At 49.2% G+C, this 12,996-nt stretch overlaps 1 protein-coding gene across 1 annotated transcript in view; it reads right to left on the bottom strand.

The window, feature by feature from the left end:
* The window catches only part of COL3A1 (collagen type III alpha 1 chain), a 2,242,195-nt gene that overhangs the window by 1,044,571 nt on the left and 1,184,628 nt on the right, over nt 1-12,996 (bottom strand). The window lies entirely within an intron of this gene.

The following is a 12,996-nucleotide window of genomic DNA, read 5'->3' as shown; positions in this document are numbered from 1 at the left end:
AAGCGTATTAATAAATAGGATATTTTTATTCATATATACTCTTTTGTGGTTGTGACTCATTGAGTAAAGATCTGGGTGCAGATGGGTTCTGCCCTTTCTTTTTTGCTTCTTTTTACCCAGTCACAGTGGCGTCCCTACCATGGGGCGGCCGGGAGCGCTCCGCTCCGGGTGTCATCTCCAGGGGGGGTGTCATCAAGGCCTCCCCAGAAGCCTTGATGACACAGGAGGGGAAGCAGCGCTGAAGGAGGGGTGGCAGCGTTGGCGGGGAGGGGGGAAATACCCCCCACATCTCCCTCACCTGGGTCCCCTCCTTCGGCGCTTCCCCTCCACGGGCGCCGGCAACGGGCACTGACAGGGCGGCTGATAGCCGCCCTCAGTTTACCCGAGCAGGGCTACGGGAAGATGGCCGCCGAAGCCCGCACTGGAGACAAAAATAGACGGCAAGATGGCCGCCGACGCCATCTTGCCGTCTATTTTTGTCTCCAGTGCGGGCTTCGGCGGCCATCTTCCCGTAGCCCTGCACTGATGACGCAGCAGGAGACGGCGCGGGACATTCAAGAAGAGGAGCTGCGGAGAGAGAGGCTGCCTGGGATTCGGAAGAGAGGTTTCATATGCAGGTAAGTGAATGTTTTTTTTTTCTTTTACAGGTGCACCGGCCACCAACCGCTGCTGCCCACCTACCCACCGCTGCTGCCCACCTACCCACCAGGCTACCCACCAGCAGTAGTGCCCACCTACCCACCGCTGCTGGCCACCTACCCACCCCACCTACCCACCACTGCTGCCCACCAGCAGCAGTGCCCACCTACCCACCGCTGCTGGCCACCTACCCACCCCACCTACCCACCACTGCTGCCCACCTACCCACCGCTGCTGCCTACCTACCCACCACTGCTGCCCACCTACCCAGCAGGCTACCCAGCAGGCTACCCACCTTCCCACCAGGCTACCCAGCAGGCTACCCACCACTGCTGCCCACCTACCCACCACTGCTGGCCACCTACCCACCGCTGCTGCCCACCTACCCACCAGGCTACCCAGCAGGCTACCCACCGCTGCTGCCCACCTACCCACCGCTGCTGCCCACCTACCCACCACTGCTGCCCACCTACCCACCACTGCTGCCCACCACTGCTGCCCACCTACCCACCAGGCTACCCAGCAGGCTACCCACCACTGCTGCCCACCTACCCACCACTGCTGCCCACCTACCCACCACTGCTACCCACCACTGCTGCCCACCTACCCACCAGGCTACCCAGCAGGCTGCCCACCTACCCACCAGGCTACCCACCACTGCTGCCCACCTACCCACCACTGCTACCTACCACTGCTGCCCACCTACCCACCAGGCTACCCACCACTGCTGCCCACCTACGCACCACTGCTATTCACCTACGCACCACTGCTGCCCACCTACCCACCACTGCTGCCCACCTACCCACCACTGCTGCCCACCTACCCACCACTGCTGCCCACCTACCCACCAGGCTACCCAGCAGGCTGCCCACCTACCCACCACTGCTGCCCACCTACCCACCAGGCTACCCAGCAGGCTGCCCACCTACCCACCAGGCTACCCACCACTGCTGCCCACCTACCCACCACTGCTACCCACCTACGCACCACTGCTGCCCACCTACCCACCACTGCTGCCCACCTACCCACCACTGCTGCCCACCTACCCACCAGGCTACCCAGCAGGCTGCCCACCTACCCACCACTGCTGCCCACCTACCCACCACTGCTACCCAGCAGGCTGCCCACCTACCCACCAGGCTACCCAGCAGGCTACCCACCTACCCACTGCTGCTGCCCACCTACCCACCACTGCTGCCCACCTACCCACCAGGCTACCCAGCAGGCTACCCACCACTGCTGCCCACCTACCCACCACTGCTGCCCACCTACCCACCGCTGCTGCCCACCTATCCACCAGGCTACCCACCACTGCTGCCCACCTACCCACCGCTGCTGCCCACCTACCCACCACTGCTGCCCACCACTGCTGCCCACCTACGCACCAGGCTACCCAGCAGGCTACCCACCACTGCTGCCCACCTACCCACCACTGCTGCCCACCTACCCACCACTGCTACCCACCACTGCTTGCCACCTAACCACCAGGCTACCCAGCAGGCTGCCCACCTACCCACCAGGCTACCCACCACTGCTGCCCACCTACGCACCACTGCTACCCACCTACCCACCACTGCTGCCCACCTACCCACCACTGCTGCCCACCTACCCACCAGGCTACCCAGCAGGCTGCCTACCTACCCACCACTGCTGCCCACCTACCCACCACTGCTACCCAGCAGGCTGCCCACCTACCCACCAGGCTACCCAGCAGGCTGCCCACCTACCCACCACTGCTGCCCACCTACCTACCAGGCTACCCAGCAGGCTACCCATCTACCCACTGCTGCTGCCCACCTACCCACCACTGCTGCCCACCTACCCACCAGGCTACCCAGCAGGCTACCCACCACTGCTGCCCACCTACCCACCACTGCTGCCCACCTACCCACTGCTGCTACCCACCAGGCTACCCACCACTGCTGCCCACCTACCCACCGCTGCTGCCCACCTACCCACCACTGCTGCCCACCACTGCTGCCCACCTACCCACCAGGCTACCCAGCAGGCTACCCACCACTGCTGCCCACCTACCCACCACTGCTGCCCACCTACCCACCCACCACTGCTACCCACCACTGCTGCCCACCTACCCACCAGGCTACCCAGCAGGCTGCCCACCTACCCACAAGGCTACCCACCACTGCTGCCCACCTACACACTACTGCTACCCACCTACCCACCACTGCTGCCCACCTACCCACCACTGCTGCCCACCTACCCACCACTGCTACCCAGCAGGCTGCCCACCTACCCACCAGGCTACCCAGCAGGCTGGCCACCTACCCACCACTGCTGCCCACCTACCCACCAGGCTACCCAGCAGGCTGCCCACCTACCCACCAGGCTACCCAGCAGGCTGCCCACCTACCCACCACTGCTCCCCCCCTACCCACCACTGCTACCCAGCAGGCTGCCCACCTACCCACTAGGCAATCGGGCTGCTCACCCTTCACCACCTACCCACCAGGCTATCAGCTTGCCAACACTCAAATCTGCTACCGATATTGTGTATTTTGTGGTCAGATCTGCTAGCGACATTGTGTATTTTGTGGTCAGATTAACTGCCGACATTGTGTAGTTTGTGGTCAGTTTAACTACCATCGTTGTGTATTTTGTGGTCAGTTTAACTACCGTCATTGTGTATTTTGTGGTCAGTTTAACTACCGTCATTGTGTATTTTGTGGTCAGTTTAACTACCGATATTGTGTATTTTGTGGTGAAATCTGGTTCTGACATTGTGTATGTTCTGGTCAAATCTACCGCAAGATTGAATGATTTTTTTTCTGGTCAAATCTGCCGACATGATTGAATGTATTTTCTTGTGAAATCTGCTCACATAACGTGTAATGTCTGGTGAAATGTTCTCGCATTACGTGTATTTTATGTTGAAAGCTTCTGACATTTTGTGTATTTTCTGGAAAAAAGCTGCGCAATGATGGGAATTTTCTGGAGAAAGGTTGACTAAAACTTGGGTGCACTTTTAAATTATCTCCGCCCCATCCGGTCATAGCCACGCCCATTATTTCGCCGCGGCGCACTTTGCGCGCCGCAGGTGGTTTACCGTGGGTGGGGGGGTGTCTTTCAATACCTAGCACCGGGTGTCAAATGCCCTAGGTACGCCACTGCCCAGTCACTCTGAGTCATATTAAAATGTGTACAAAATATATATAAGTAAGAGTGGATTGGTGTTGGATGAATCACATATACATTTCTTCTACCTGCGTAAGACATGTCATGAGATTCAGACTTTGCTAACGGCCATGGCTGCGATTTATGTTCGGCAGAATCGCCACCATTAACATTGCCAAAATGAACAGGTTTTTGCGACCCTAGGCTATGACCTCTTTGGCCTAGGGGCCCAAAACTCACCAGGCATGATCCCCCTAAGAGTCCCTACAATGCTGGAAAATGTGCCACTGCTGAGCCATCGTTCTTTGAAAAGATTTGGGATTTTTGAAAGTGAAATAGGGAGCCCAATAAAAGCCAACGGCAGAATTCAGCACTTTTGCACCCCTATAACTCTGGTTGGTTATCACCCGCTGACTTTAGCAGGTAATAGCAAAGGCCCCTTACATCCTAGCAACACAAAATTTGCAGGATATGTTAAAAATATAGCAGGAAACAATATTTAAAGGACTTCCGAGGCCACAAATGTGAAAAAAAGTTATATTGAGGGGGGAATGAGAGTCCTTTAATTTTTTTCATTAACCAGAAATACTTACCTGTACCTTTAAAAAAAAATTCCCTCGCCAATATCCTCAGTAAAAGACCCATTGAATAATGTATCCTCTTATGTTGCAATCTTCAATAAAGTTGATTGAAGATCTCCAACGCCCCCCACATAGCAGAGAATGCGTCCTTTGGGACGCATAGCTGCCGGCTCCGCTGTCTCTCCCAACCTGCCTTCACCTGTCACCCTCACCTAGTCTGGTACCCAGTGCACCCATGGGTGCACTGGGTGCAAGCCTAGGTGGGGGTTGACAGGTGCAGGCAGGTGGGGAGAGACAGCAGAGGAACCGGCAGCTTCACGTCCTGCTCAGGACGCATTCTCTGCTATACTAACGGTTCATGAATGAGCCGGATCTTTTTAATGATTCATTCTTTTTTCTTAATGAATCAACTCTTTTTTTCTTTGAAACTTTAACCACTTGAGGACCACAGTCTTTCTACCCCTTAAGGACCAGAGCCTTTTTTTCCATTCAGACCACTGCAGCTTTCACGGTTTATTGCTCGGTCATACAAACTACCATCTAAATGAATTTTCCCTCCTTTTCTTGTCACTAATACAGCTTTCTTTTGGTGCTATTTGATTGCTGCTGTGATTTTTAGTTTTTATTATATTCATCAAAAAAGACATCAATTTTGTCAAAAAAATGATTTTTTTATCTTTCTGTGCTGACATTTTTCAAATAAAGTAAAGTTTCTATATACATTTTTGTCCAAATGTATTCTGCTACATGTCTTTGATAAAAAAAAAAAATCTAATCAGTGTATATTTATTGGTTTGGGTAAAAGCTATAGCGTTTACAAACTATGGTGCCAAAAGTGAATTTTCCCATTTTGAAGCAACTCTGACTTTTCTGACCCCCTGTCATGTTTCATGAGGTGCTAAAATTCCAGGATAGTATAAATACCCCCCAAATGACCCCATTTTGGAAAGAAGACATCCCAAAGTATTCAATAAGAGGCATGGTAAGTTCATAGAAGATTTTATTTTTTGTCACAAGTTAGCGGAAAATGACACTTTGAAACAAAAATAAAACAAAAAAAAAAAAGTTTCCATTTCTGCTAACTTGTGACAAAAAAAAAAGAAATCTGCCACGGACTCACCGTGCCCCTCTCTGAATACCTTGGGGTGTCTACTTTCCAAAATGGGGTCATTTGTGGGGTGTGTTTACTGTCCTGGCATTTTGGGGGGTGCTAAATTGTAAGCACCCCTGTAAAGCCTAAAGGTGCTCATAAGACGTTGGGCCCCTTAGCGCACCTAGGCTGCAAAAAAGTGTCACACATGTGTTATTGCCATACTCAGGAGAAGTAGTAATGTGCATTGTGGTGTATTTTTACACATACCGATGCTGGATGAGAGAAATATCTCTGTAAATGACAATTTTTTGATTTTTTTTTACACACAATTGTCCATTTACAGAGAGATTTCTCCCACCCAGCATGGGCATGTGTAAAAATACACCCCAAAACACGTTATACTACTTCTCCTGAGTACCGCGATACCACATGTGTAACACTTTTTTGTAGCCTAGGGGCTTGATTCACAAAAGAGTGCTAACTGTTAGCACGGCCGTTTTCGCGCGAATTTTCGCGCGAAACGATAAAGTTTTCGCGCGCAAACGCGAATTTTCACACGAAATCAATATCTTTTCATGTGGAAATTCGCGTTTGCGCGCAAAAACTTTATAATTTCGCGATCGCGTGCAATGCGAAAATTCGCGCGAAAACGGCTGTGCTAACAGTTAGCACTCTTTTGTGAATTAAGCCCTAGGTGCGCTAAGGGGCCCATCATCCTATGAGTACCTTTAGGATTTCACAGGTCATTTTGAGGCATTTGGTTTCTAGACTACTCCTCAGTCCTCACGCTTTAGGGCCCCTAAAATGCCAGGGCAGTATAGGAACCCCACAAATCACCCCATTTTAGAAAGAAGACACTCCAAGGTATTCTGTTAGGAGTATGGTGAGTTCATGGAAGATTCTATTTTTTGTCACAAGTTAGCGGAAATAGATTTTTACTGGTTTTTTTCACAAAGTGTCATTTTCCGCTAACTTGTGACAAAAAATAAAATCTTCTATGAGCTCAACATACTCCTAACGGAATACCTTGGGGTGTCTTCTTTCTAAAATGGGGTCATTTGTGGGGTTCCTATACTGCCCTGGCATTTTAGGGGCCCTAAACCGTGAGGAGTAGTCTTGAAATCAAATGTCTCAAAATGGCCTTTAAAATCCTAAAGGTACTCATAGGACGTTGGGCCCCTTAGCGCAGTTAGGGTGCAAAAAAGTGCCACACATGTGGTATCGCCGTACTCAGGAGAAGTAGTATAATGTTTTTTGTGGTGTATTTTTACATATACCCATGCTGGGTGGGAGAAATATCTCTGTAAATTACAATTTTTTTTATTTTTTTACACACAATTGCCCATTTACAGAGATATTTCTCCCACCCAGCATGGGTATGTGTAACAATACACCCCAAAACACATAATACTACTTCTCCTGAGTATGGCGATACCACGTGTGACACTTTTTTGCAGCCTAGGTGCGCTAAGGGGCCCAACGTCCTATGAGTACCTTTAGGATTTCACAGGTCATTTTGAAGCATTTGGTTTCTAGACTACTCCTTACGCTTTAGGGCCCCTAAAATTCCAGGGCAGTATTGGAACCTGACAAGTGACCACATTTTAGAAAGAAGACACCCCAAGGTATTCCATTAGGAGTATGGTGAGTTCATAGAAGATTTTATTTTTTGTCACAAGTTAGTGGAAATTGATTTTTTTTTTCATAAAGTGTCATTTTCCACTAACTTGTGACAAAAAATAAAATCTTCTATGAACTCACCATACAACTAACGGAATACCTTGGGGTGTCTTCTTTCTAAAATGGGGTCACTTGTGGGGTTCCTATACTGCCCTGGCATTTTAGGGGCCCTAAACCGTGAGGAGTAGTCTAGAAACCAAATGCCTCGAAATGACCTTTGAATAGGATGTTGGGCCCCTTAGCGCACCTAGGCTGCAAAAAAGTGTCACACATGTGGTACACATACCCATGCTGGGTGGGAGAAATATCTCTCTAAATGGACAATTGTGTGTAAAAAAAAATCAAGAAATTGTCATTTACAGAGATATTTCTCCCACCCAGCATGGGTATGTGTCAAAATACACCCCAAAACACATTATACTACTTCTACTGAGTACGGCGATACCACATGTGTGACACTTTTTTGCAGCTTAGGTCCGCTAAGGGGCCCAACGTCCTATTCACAGGTCATATTGAGGCATTTGGTTTCTAGATTACTAACGGTTTAGGGCCCCTAAAACGCTAGGGCAGTATAGGAACCCCACAAATCACCCCATTTTAGAAAGAAGACACTCCAAGGTATTCTGTTAGGAGTATGGTGAGTTCATAGAAGATTTTATTTTTTGTCACAAGTTAGCAGAAATTGATTTTTATTGTTTTTTTTTTTTTTCACAAAGTGTCATTTTCTACTAACTTGTGACAAAAATTAAAATCTTCTATGAACTCATCATACACCTAACGGAATACCTTGGGGTGTCTTCTTTCTAAAATGGGGTCACTTGGTGGGGTTCCTATACTGCCCTGGCATTTCAGGGGCCCTAAACCGTGAGGAGTAGTCTGGAAACCAAATGCCTCAAAATGCCTGTTCAGGGGTATAAGCATCTGCAAATTTTGATGACAGGTGGTCTATGAGGGGCCGAATTTTGTAGAACCGGTCATAAGCAGTGTGGCCTCTTAGATGACAGGTTGTATTGGCACTGAAGTGCAGGAAGCGCAGGATGTTCTCGACATGGCAGCAGAGAACATGGGCATGTGATGTATTGGGTGCGTAGACCAATAAGACCGCTAAACATTCTTTTTGACTAGACCCATGTTAAGGAGAAGGCCCCAAAAAATGTTACGTTTGGAAACTTGTAGTGGTCTCCACCGAAAAGGCTGGGCATGGTAGCTTCTTGGATTGGCGGTTGCGTATTGTGCGGCATAACGGTTGGTCTCAGCGACAATTAACTCGTAGAGACCAGCAGTGATCAGAAACAAAAAATTCTGTCACTGCGGTGGGGTGGGTGAGGGTTTGGTAGGGTGATCAGAAGCCCGCAGGGGGCAGATTAGGGCCTGATCTGATGGATAGGAGTGCTAGGGGGTGACAGGAGGTGATTGATGGGTGTCTCAGGGGGTGATTAGAGGGGAGAATAGATGCAATTAATGCACTGGGGAGGTGATTGGAAGGGGGTCTGAGGGGGATCTGAGGGTTTGGTCGAGTGATCAGGGGCCCACACGGGGCAAATTAGGGCCTGATCTGATGGGTAGGTATGCTAGGGGGTGACAGGTGGTGACAGGTGGTGATTGATGGGAATAGATGCAAGCAATGCACTGGGGAGGTGATCGGGAGGGGGGGGTCTGAGGGCGATCTGGGGGTGTGGGCGGGTGATTGGGTGCCCGCAAGGGGGCAGATGAGGGTCTGATCTGATGGGTATGATGGGTAGCAGTGACAGGGGGTTATTGATGGGTGATTGATGGGTGATTAGAGGGGAGAGCAGATGTAAATAATGCACTGGAGAGGTGTTCAGGTGGGGTCTGAGGGTGATCTGAGGGTGTGGGTGGGTGTTTGGGTGCCCTTGCAGATTAGGGCCTGATCTGATGGGTCTGATCTGATGGGTAGTGGTGACAAGGGGTGACGGGGTGATTGATAGGTGATCATGGTGTGAATAGAGGGGAGAATAGATGCAAGAAATGCACTGGCGAGGTGATCAGGGCTGGGGTCTGAGGGCGTTCTGAGGGTGTGGGCGGGTGATTGGGTGCCCTTGCAGATTAGGGCCTGATCTGATGGGTAGCAGTGACAGGTAGTGACGGGGTGATTGATGGGTGATTGATGGGTGTTCAGTGGGTGATTCGAGGGAAGAACAGATGTAAACAATGCACTTCGGAGGCGACCTGAGGGCGGTCTGCGGGCGATCTGAGGGTGCGGGCGGGTGATCAGGTGCCCGCAAGGGGCAGGTTAGGGTCTTATCTGATGGGTGTTAGTGACAGGTGGTGACAGGGGGTAATTGAAGGGTGATTGACAGGTGATTAGTGCGTGATTACAGGGAAGAATAGATGTATACAGTACACAGGGGGGAAGGGGAGTCTGGGGAGGATCTGAGGGAGTGTGTGTGTGGGGGGGGTGATCAGGGGGAAGTTTAGGACCTAACCTAAAAAATAGCATTGACAGATAGTGACAGGGAGTGATTGATGGGTAATTAGAGGGGAGAACAGATGTAAACAAGGCACTTCGGAGGCGATCTGAGGACGGGTGTGCAGGCGATCTTAGGGTGTGGGGGGGTGAACAGGTGCCCGCAAGGGGCAGGTTAGGGTCTGATCTGATTGGTGTTAGTGACAGGGGGTGATTGACGGGTGATTGACGGGTGATTGACTGGGGAGAATAGATGTATACAATACACGGGGGGGGGGGTCTGGGGAGGATCTGAGGGTGTGGGGGTTGATCAGGAGCCCCCAGGAGGCAGTTAGGACCTAACCTAATAAAATAGCGTTGACAGATAGTGACAGGGAGTTATTGATGGGTGAATAGGGGGGTGATTGGGTGCAAACAGGGGTCTGGGGGTGGGCAGGGGGGGGTCTGAGGGGTGCTGTGGGCGATCAGAGGGAAAGAAGGGGGCAGATCAGTGTGATTGGGTGCACAGTAGGAGGGCTGCAGCCTGGCCTGGTGGTCCCTCAATCATTGGGACCACCAGGGCAGGAGGCAGCCTGTATAATACGCTTTGTATACAATACAAAGCATATTATACGCTTTGTATGCGGCAGATCAGGGGTTAACCTCCTGCCGGCACTTCCGTATGGCCGGCGGGGTGTTGCTGCGGGTGGGTGGAGCCTGTTGCCAGGGGCAGCGCGCGTCACCAGTGATGCGATCACTGCCCCTGCATGCCGAAAGGACGCACTGCGGATGGGCGTATTGCGGTCCTTTCCGCGTCTACTTTGTCGCCGCCCATCGGCTGTGGGCGGCGGCAAAGTGAACTCAAAAACTATAAGGTCTTTTTGAAAAAAAATTTCCCCTCTTGTAGTCACTGAAAAAACTCAGGTGTTAGACACCTTGAAACATCTTTTCCATCACTTTTGTGGCCAGCATAAATATTTCTAGCTTTCAAAGTTCGCATCTCCATTGAAGTCTATTGCGGTTCGCGGAAGTTTGCGACCCCCGTTCGCGAACCTCAAATCGGAGGTTCGGGCCATCTCTAGTCTAGTGCCTCCATATAGCTTCCTTAGTAATCTAATTGCCTCCCTCCTCTATATTGTTTCCCTGTTGTCTAGTGACCACCCTCACTCCCCATATAACTTCTCTGGTACTCTAACAGCTCCCTCTCTCCCCCTATATCATTCACTTGTGTCAAGAAGCCCCCCTCTCACATATAGCTTCCCTGGTGTTTAGTGACCCCACTCCCACCCAATATAACATCTCTAGCCCCTCCCTCCCCATACAGTATTCACTGGTGTCTAGTAGCCCTCCCACATATACAATGCTGCCCATAATTATTCATACCCCTGGCAAATTTTGACTTAAAAAGTTACTTTTATTCACCCAGCAAGTAATTTTGAAATGACATAGGTGTCTCCTAAAAGATAATAAGATGATGTACAAGAGGCATAATTGTAGGAAAAAACAACAACATTTTTTAGCTTTTATTTACATTTGAGCAAAAAGTGTCCAGTCCAAAAGTATTCATACCCTTCACAAACTGTCACAGTCTGTGGGAAAATCCAAAGTTCTATACCATTTCTTATAGTCCAAGCTGCTCTAAAGCATCCTAATCACCCTGATTAATTGGGAACAGCTGTTTTAATCAACAGCAGCTCTTTGCAGTTGGTTTGTGAACAGTCATGGCTAAGACAAAGGAACTCAGTGAGAACCTGCAGCTGCGCATTGTGGCTGCTCACAAGTCAGGAAGGGGCTACAAGGCCATTTCTAAACATTTTCAAGTTCCAGTGGCTACCGTGCAAAGTAATATTAAAAAATACAAGATGTTCCGCACTGTGGAAAATCTCAGAGGATGTGGTTGTAAGCCAAAAGTGACACCTGTGCTGGCCAGGAGGATAGTGAGAGAGGTAAAAAAGAATCCAAGGATCCCCACTAAGGCCATCCTGGTGAATCTGGGCTCTGCTGGTGGTAAAGTCTCAAGGCAGATAATCCAACGAACACTGCACACTGCTGCAGACCAAGGAGGACACCACTTCCCGAGATAAGGCACACAAAAGCTTGCTTGGCCTTTGCAAATGCTCATCTGGACAAAGAAGAAGACTTCTAGTCCGCTGAAACAAAAATTGAACTGTTTGATCACAATGGCCTCTATTCATAAAGCATTCCCGCATGTGGTAATCCTCAAAACAGCTGACTTTCCCGACCATTTAGCAAAGTGTCCATTCATAAAAGCTGTTTCCGCATGAAAAGCTACAATTCCTGCGCAGTGCGGGAAATTACCGCCTTGTGCGGTGATTATCACAACATGTCACTGAAGGTTAATTCATAAAGATTAGAGCAGGCGGAATGGGAACGGAGAACACCGACTGTTTAGGAATAGGAGATAAGCAAGGGATAACAGGCAAGATAACAGGCAAGCTAATGGAGACAGACCTCCCAGGCAGCTGCAGTGAGAGCAGGACAAAAAATGCATCCCGGAATACCAAGGTTGTGTTTTTTAACCCCTTGGGTACCTGTTTTCAGATATATTTCACATCAGAAAGCCTGCATATGTAACATTTCTTGAAGTTCTTCCAAGCTGCAGCAATTAAATAGATTGTTTAAAAAGACTATTAGACAGATTCAGAGAAGATTCAGGGCAAGGAGAGGCAATTTAAAAAAAATGCACATGTAAAGGGATGCTGGGGCTGCCTCCTTTATACTAACTCTGTCTCTGCACAGAGAAAATGTATCAACTCAGCTAGTACCGCTAGTTTAGTGTGGCAATTCCTGACTTACTATCGCAAGTGTAAACTTTTTTTATGAATTAGCACACAAAAGTCTAAAATACCGATGCGGTATTTTCCCTCCAAGATTTTTTTCCCCGCAAATGTTTTATGAATAGAGCCCAATGGCCTTGATTCATAAAGCACTACCGCATGCGTTATCACCCAAGCAGTACATTACCGCATGGAATGTTGTTGATAGTGGATTCATAAAATTGAACGCATGTTTTACCGCATGCGGTAATAGTGCAGTAATGAAAACGTTGTTTGTGTCGGTAAACTGAATGAAGTGTATTCATAAAAAAAAGGGGGAGTAAGGAAGCGATAAATAACATGTTGTTATCGCCAACAAAGACCTGGCGAGTTTGCTCTACACAGTAGCATTTTAGGTGACAAATGGAGCCCTTTCAACTTAATGTTATGGAATTTTTAAGGATAAAGAGGAGGAAGGGTGGTTGTAATATCATCCAGGTTTTTAGAAATCGCACAGAGTTAGAATATATATATATATATATATATATATATATATATATATATATATATATATATGTCACGTATGTCTAAAACTGCCCACTTCTACCACTTCTACCCAGCATGCACCTTGTCATTAGGAAGTCAGCAGCAAACTACCGCACTCAGCAAATTATACCGACAGCTTTC

Source organism: Hyperolius riggenbachi, chromosome 7 (genome assembly GCF_040937935.1).
Source record: "Hyperolius riggenbachi isolate aHypRig1 chromosome 7, aHypRig1.pri, whole genome shotgun sequence".
Classification (NCBI taxonomy): Eukaryota; Metazoa; Chordata; class Amphibia; order Anura; family Hyperoliidae; genus Hyperolius; species Hyperolius riggenbachi.
This window is presented reverse-complemented; position numbering and strand designations above follow the sequence as displayed.